The sequence below is a fragment of the Opisthorchis viverrini genome, assembly GCF_000715545.1.
Source record: "Opisthorchis viverrini unplaced genomic scaffold opera_v5_349, whole genome shotgun sequence".
In the NCBI taxonomy this organism is placed as follows: Eukaryota; Metazoa; Platyhelminthes; class Trematoda; order Opisthorchiida; family Opisthorchiidae; genus Opisthorchis; species Opisthorchis viverrini.
In genome coordinates, this window is record NW_008752009.1 from 202010 (window position 1) to 210451 (window position 8442).

An 8442-nucleotide genomic window follows, 5' to 3' on the forward strand; every position below is an offset into this window, starting at 1 on the left:
GATAGTGGAGAGTCGGGAGTCTAACCGTATGTTTATATGTGTTGTATGTGTCCACTCCCGGGAGCAGCAAATTTGATGTGTCTTTTTGTTTGGTTGACGAGGTAGGTTTTGGTGCGGTGTAGCATCGATATTGACGAAGGCAGCTACAGCTATGCACGTCGACGTAGGCCATGGGCATCGCAGAGTATCTTCCGGCTATCCCAGGTATATTGATTTCTTATTGAATACTTTTGGACAGGCGAAAGGCCAAATTTTGTTATTGTTTATGGCGTTGCCAAATAGCTCAACCGAGGCGAGGCCAACACTAGCAGCAACAATCAGAAAACAGCAGTGCTTTTTTTATTTCCCGAATTTAAAGGCTAGGCTCAGAACCACCGGCGATGGGCGATGCAATCGTGCTACTGGAGGGGTTTTGGGTACACGAACGCACCATGGTGCAACGTAACAGAGCGACCCTCTCTGCAGGGCGTACCCATCCACCACATGAGGTTTTCATCTATCGTGCATGCTACCAGAACTGCAAGGTGGAAAACCATCCAAGCAGTAGCTGGAGTTATTTATTAATGCACAAACAGCAATTATGACTGCTCGGTGGGTTGTCACCCTGCAGATCACCCTGCAGATCTGGTAGCACACACGATGGATGAAAACCTAGGGTGGTGAACGGGTGCGCCCTGCAGGGAGGGTCGTCCTGTTATCTTGCACAATGATGTGTTCGTATACTCGCCAACACTCCAGTAGCACGATTGTATCGCCCATCGCCGGTGGTTCTGACCCTGGCCTTTAATTCAGGAAAACCAAAAAAGAGCACCGTTGCCCTTTGCCCGTAGCCGGATTGGCCTTGTCCCGGTTGTTACTTGTCTCACAACACCAAGACAAGCAAATGATAGCTGTTCTTCTGTTTGTTCTAAAAAAAATTAAAAAACATTCATGCGAAGGGTAGGCTGAGTGTACTGCGTAAGGCTCATGGCTAACGTCGACGTGCAAAGAGTTGCCACTTTCGTCTTGGTTGGGTCACACCACCCCAAATCGAACCCCTTCATCCAAACATAGCACATACGTTCTGTCCTCTTGTCATCTAAGGCGATCATACGCACTAAATGCCAATAACTTATCATTTCCTGATTACAAGTCACAGCTGGCACTTAGTGGCTGTTTCTTTGCTATGCACCATTCGTTTCCTGGAGTTGACAGCAGTGACTCGGCTATCCGTGATCCTTAATCTTACTTTCCTGTTAGGTTGACATAGTGGACCTCAGTTAAGCTACGGTTTTTATTAATCATCCGGAAAGCTGTTGCTTGTCCGCTTTTTACATGTTTACTGTCACCGCTCACATTTATCCCTCTTTCCGTACAACATGGACCCTATGTCGTGATGCTTTGATAAGCTCAAAACTACCGCCCGTTCTCATCTAATCCAACGACTAGCCTTCCTGCTAGCTACCTGGACGACAAATTTTTCACCTTCCCGAAACTAGGCACCTACTCTGGCCCAGCTAGTACTTGGCTTCCAGGTCAGCAAACGTGTTCATTTTCTTGGGTCCATTCAGCTTGCTGTCATTCCCATTCAGATTTTTTTATTGACACCGTTGTTTCTTATGCCTCCTGACACTCGCCATACGCCACCGCTTTCATTCTATTTCTTCCCTGTTGCCGCGCCTCCCAAGCTTCAAACCTCGACTGCGGTTGCCCAAGCGCCCCGTAGAACTGTCATTCAAACTGGCTTGTCCCCGGTCAACACTCACGCGGTCCTTCAACGAAAGGGGAATCATCCATGACGATCGTTACGGAGCTATCTATAGACCGAAGCATGTCAGTGCAATGGTGGCATGGCACTGTCGTACCCAGTAAGATAGCAATGCCGCAACTATTTTCCTCGGAATCTCGACCCCTCGCCCACTCAGGCCTGCAGCCGCAACCACGAGTAAATTTTTCATCCGGCCCAGTTTCTGGGACGAGCTCTTTCGTACACGATCAATTTTCGCTCAAATTTGGCTAGCCTGGTTCTTTTGCTACAGTTTTGGCTTGCCTCTTCCACAAGTTCAAATACGTATACGGTGTTCGGGTCGCCCTATATATTGTCCCCATCCAACCTATCCCCTGCACCTAACTTCCCTACAACAGTGCAACCAGTGAGTCTGCTTAGTTTAAGAGTTAACCACATTTTTGCGACAAAATTGAATTATTCCACCTCCATCTTCACTTCTGGTCGTTGTGACTCTGGCCATTTACCCAACCGCCCAAGGTCACTCATGGCCACCAATGGTTTCCAGTTTCAGTTCATACCAGCTAGCCATGTCTTTGAAATAGTCGGACCTCATGTCCATTGTGCCCAATAAGTTGGAAATGAAACCTTTTATTATTATTGTTTCATCAAATATTCCCCTATGTTTATGACGTTGTCCTCGTTTTGTACAACCCGCACCCCCACAACGCCCCCAGTCATGCTCCATTCTGACTGTAGACATATGATCATGCCAGGCGGTATGTTACCCACAAGTTGGGAATAAATATTATTATTATCTCTCTTTAATGATGACAAAATCGCCCCATTCTAAGCGTGGTGAGTGCCCATGAGACATCGGCGTTTATATGCTGCAAGCGTCTAAAACTTCGTTTATCCAAACATCTGCTGATGTGCGTAGCTACCTTCGGTACGTCTTATGGCCGAGGTTTTTGAAATATTATAGGATATATTGCAATAATGAAGCGGAGTTACTGTTGGTAATAATAATGCGGCATTCTATAGAGGACAAACGAGGGTTGAAAGAACGTCTTTAAGGTGCCCCGATACAAAAATGAGAGGAGAAACGGGTGGGGGCGAAATGCACAAATAAATCAGTTACCACAACAAAGAAGTCATGTATTAAATTATTTAATGCAACCGCCAGGCTGGAAGCTAAAATTGCCACTCTAGAATCAGTTTTGACAGGAAAGACAATTGTATCTTGGGTTAAAATGCAAGGAAGATTTGTCTCAGGTGATGGTAGAAAAAGCAACACGCGAAAGCATGTATTGTTCGGGAAAGTTGAAAGAATGAGCGGAAGGGTGGTTTCAATAAGTGAAATATGAAACGGCACCAGAATTCTGGAGTACGCTGTCACCGGGATGGCTTGAAATGTTGCATGGTGGATGGAGAAGATGATGGGATTGTAGATAATAATAAATAAAAGCAGTCAGACACTCGAAATACTCTCCCGCACACCTCACAAATTGAAGCCCTTGGGCGCATTTCATCACAAACCAAGATTACTACGCGTTTACGCGTGCTTATCTCAGCCATGTTGCCGTGGAAGAAGAACGCCGTTAACTTTCCGACCTCTTTTGTTTTCGCCTTAGTGCTGCTGGCCCTGTTCCTTTTGAGACAAGAGTTAATCAAGTATTCACCCACTCAATGGCGTTCTTCAGTACCGTGCCCAAAGCAGTTCATCTGGCAAATCACCAAGATGCCCAGCAACACCACCTCACTGATGAGCCAGGCCTATCAAGCTTTCAATAACGTGGTGATCTAGAATGGCCCACATTAGATGCCACTGTTCAGTTACTCGAAGGTGCCCGGCCTCGTCCCTCGGGGGCAAGGCCGTTGGTTCGTCTGTTTGCGGAAGTCTCGCAAAGTTTAGCAGCACTTTTTCCTCCGCGCGTTGCTAAGTATCAACTTCTGCCTTCGTAAATTATTTTGTGGGGTTACAGAGCTTTTGCATCTTACGAACAATCAACTTGTCATGAGGCGCCTATAGTTATCCATTTGATGAATCATTTTAAGCTCGTTTCCCAGTGCACCGAATCCTTCTGGATATTTTTAGCTCGTTTGAATGCGCGTTTACCTCTTTGGGACTCTTTTTAGAACCCTAATAATGATCCTAATGGTCCTTAGTCACAAAGCTTTAGCGGTGGTTTGAGGTTTTCGTTCAATTTGACAGGCTGGGTTGCGAAAACTCTGCTGCTCCACTAGATCCGTTGTTCTGTTTACTTATTTTCCTCAATTTGCAATTTCCCTGTCAAGCGGGATACCTTTTTTGCACTTCCTAACTTTGTTTTTGACCTCACCTTTAAATTCTATCGATCTGATCTTGCTTCCGCTGGAAAAAAGGGATGAGCTGTTCTCTCTGTTCGTACCGGTTTAGGGGTGACCCCATTTACATCGGATAACGCCCACTATTTACGACACTGTCGATTTTACACGCAATACCTTGTACCCACAAAGCCTAATAGTCCTGCCTTTATTCTTACTGAAACACCCTAATCACGCCCGGTGTTATGCTACCCACTATTTGATAGTCAACAGCACGCTCCGTGATGGTGTCATGTTGAGGCTAGTCCTAGTAAAAGATGGCCGAGGAGGATTTAAGGCCTTCGAATGATTGATGGCATTAACTCAAGCGCTTTTAGAAAATCAGGAAGCTTTTTGAGAACGGTAGGCGCTTCGAGGCTATTCTTCCTCCAGACAAAGGTAACGAAATTTTACATTCCCTTGGTGCGTGCATTTTTCCTTTTCTCTGGTGGCCTCAGGATTAGCTTCAATTCGGCGTACTGATTTGAGGAAATTCGGCTCTTCTTCTCTGCACGGAGTCTTCAATGGCTACCACGCCCAGCTCTTCGGATGAAAACTCGGAGCCGTAGATGTGCAATTTTCAAAGGTTTGCGGCGTAAGCTCTTTCAATCATTTCCATGAGTTAAGGGTATCTTTCTGAGATGTTTGACGGGATACTTGGTAGTTGTATTGTTGTTTCTAATACCAACCACGGAAACCCTGTTCCTCAGACCACCGCCAGGAGCCCTCAGACGTATTTGATCACGGCCATATGTGCCCTGTATTTTCTTGTCCTTAATCAGCGTGACCAACTCACCATTTGTGGGATTTTTATGTGTGAGGCTCCGTACTCGTGGCCTTGGCCTCTCTATTGACTAATGACAATTGCTATGTCTGTCCGAGCAAAATTCGTTGTTTTGTCCCTTCAAAGACTGCCTCAGGAAGAGCGTCAATTTGTTTGACAACCAATGAGTCCGGCATGGCAGAATAGAGGCTACAAGCTGAAGTCGTCTTTGCATCCATAAGCGTGCCACAAAGAGATGAACCAAACATCCACTTAAGAGCTGGTCATAAGTCAAGGCTCGGTCATTTTATCGTAGACGATAAGCCCGTTCTGAATTTTCCCTGGATCTGAGGCTACTCAGATCTCATGCTCCAGAAAGCGATCTTGGGTTAATATTTTGACCTTTAAGAATATCAACTGAATACCTGTGAGCTGGTCTGAGACGCTCCATGTGGCAGCTGAAGATGAAAGGGTGACAAAGTCCCAGATGGATCTTCTACTTACCCCACATCGTAACCAATCTACAATCAACTTTTTTAAGGGAGCTAACAAGCAATTTTTCAGTATTCTTTGCGTCACAGTACAGGGAGTAAAGCCCTAGCTGTTTTACGGGACTCTTACGCACGATGAAGGTTTTTTGCTCTTGACTGCAGCTTCGAAGAAAGGAGTTGCCTCCTTGTCATCCAAAGTACTGGGAACAGAAATATAGTTTAAATCCGGCAATTAGCCGTTAGACACAAAACACTGAGGTTACATCGTTCAAATGGAGATCTATCAACAAATGCGGTAGTTTGAATACAATAATAAAATGACAGAATGGTACCTCTCAAATTCTAAGACTTCACCGGCTTCTACAGTTTGGTTTGGGAAGTGCTGGGATAGCAACGTCCACGTCGACTGGAGGCAAGATGTCCAAAACATAGCGAAACACATTTTGATCCAACTAATTCGTACCAGATGGTGGGTTAGGTTCAAACGAAATGGGCGCAAAACCAAATTACCAAAACGGGGGATCATGTTGCATACAGTAAGGATAGAAGAAAGGAATCAACAAGGAGGTACTGATGTCTGGTTCAAAAGGAGGTGTCACCCTTGCTTTTTGTTTAGTTTCACACGTTTTTCGATCGCAGTCTCGCAAGCCTTCGGAGAAATACCGACAAATGCCCGTGTGCAACCAATAAAAGCGAACATTTGAACTGATTCTTCTGACCCAAAACGGGAGATTTGGTATTCTTGTTGTAAATTCATCGACAAGTATAGGAAGCGTAGCAACCCGAGGTACATTAGGCTGGTGCAGACAAAGGACCCGGGGAGTTAAACGGTTGGTCTGCTTGGTCGCCCCTCAAACGTGTACACATTAAATGCAACCAAGTCAGGAAAACACAACAGTGAAACTCCAATTTTTACATCGGACAGGCACCCAGCTTGTTCGCCAACCTTGTGATTACGGGTATGTTCAAGCAGAGAGCAACCTCTCATGATTCTTTTCAATAAATTTCAATACATGTCACTGCACACACAAAGTTACACAGAACCGGGACCCGACAAAACTGTGTCACTTTTAGGTTACTTGAGTTTGCGAAGATGACAAGCGCAAACTTGGTGAATCAGTGGGAAATCTTCATCAGCTAGATCGAAAGCAGAAAGAATTTCTAAAGGTCGACTCTTTCATGTTGAATGCACCCACAAGCTATTGGGCAACTTCACTGTCTGCAGCCAGGCTGGAAGTGCCTTCGTGCTCACGAATTTCTCAACCTTTCTGAGAGGAAATCCGAAGTGGGAAAATTTTTAAACGTAACGAGTTCATCATACGGAAACCTCTTCGACAGTTCACAAATGGTTCTTGAGGACTGCCTGGGGAATGCGCCTACTTGATGACCCTTAAGAAGGGCGCAAAAGGTCATCGACTCTCAGAGTGCCTTCAGTAACGTTGAGTATTGTTTACGTCTGTAAAATGTGTTGCGATACTGGCGTACCGACCGTGTAAGGATCTGTCGATACCAGTGGTACCTGAGTGTCCGTTCCTCTGCTGTGTTTGTGTGTGTTAGCCAAAGGAAGATTTAATTACCTGGACAAATTTCTGGACGAAACGTTTACAGTTGCGGTGGAGACCTACGGACTGAAAAATGATAGGGAATAATCCAGGGAGCATTTGCACCCGACGATCTAAGAATTTCTACATGCAACGATCTAAGGATGCAGCAACTCCCCGGGCAAGAATATAACTGATTTTGTGGCACTAGTCGCGGTGTCCTGAATCCAGATTGGTTCTGTTGAATAACTAACCCTCCACTGGGACATAGGGACCACTGTGTGCTGACCCTTGATTTCATCTGCTATTGGGCCGGAAATCCCGAACCTCAAACGTGGTTTCGAGACTTATGCCGGGCAGACTTCTCAAAAATGTGCATCTTTCTTGAACAAGTCACACTGGGACCAGCTCGAGTGAAGCAAATATATAGGACCATTGCCCAGAAACTTTACGAGGCTGACGCGACGTTCATTCCAAAAAACCATCACGCACTCGGATGAGCCGCCAAAAAGGATTCGGCGACTTTTGAAAAAAAGATTCCAACTCTTTTTCAAAAAGTTGACCACAGAGGATACGGAAGATGAGCGAAATGGCTGTGAATCGGAAATCCGCCAATGGAACATATGAAAACAAGCAACCATTTTGGACCTCGTTCGAAAATACAAAAACGTCTTGTTCAAATACATGAGACATCGCAGCAGAAACAAGCCATCCGCGTTCTCCTTGAAAAACGACGAGTGACCAAACAATGAGATCTGAGGTTCACAGAGAAAACTATGCGTGTCTATACTCAGCCCCAGCGTCCTCGTCACATCCACAAACAGCCTCTCACCGACTTGGTCTTCATGGCGGGAGACATTCGTCTACTCTTGCAAAAGATCAATCCGTTCTGCGCAGTGGGGCCCAACGAGGTCCATCCAAAGGTCCTAAAATAAACGTCCTCCACATTGGCAAATCATTTACACATGGTGTTTCGTCAGTCGCTTGACGAAGACAGCCTTCCCTCTATTCGGAAAGAAGCGATTGTCACGTCAATCTACAAAATTGGTGGCCGACTATCGCCTGACAACTACAGACCTATAAGCCTCACGAGCGTACCTTGCAAGGTGATGGAATGCATTCTGAGGCGAGCTATCCTAAATAGCCTTACTTCCAGCAACCTGATATCTCCGGCTCAACAAGACTTTCGCCCACACCGCTCTTGCGTGAGAAACACACTCGTGTTTATGGACAACTTCACACAAGCCACGGAAGCCACATTTTCCGATTTCTCAAAATCATTTGATAGGTTCTCACACATCCCGCTGCTCCACAAACTCGAGTCTTACGTGATCCAAGGGAAAATCCTTCATTGGATCAAGGCGTTCCTATCAGACAGATCATTCCAGCGCCGGTCTCCATTGGAGTTCCTCGAGGCTCCGTCCTGGGACCAGTGCCGTTTCTGATCTACGTCAAGGACCTTCCAGATGTTCCTGCAAGTCCATGACTACTTTCTGCAGACTACTTGAAATCCTGGAATTCCAATGCCAGTGCCCTCCAAATGGATGTAGACGCTGCCAAGCAGTGGTCGTTGGACTGGCACCTTCCTCTGAATGA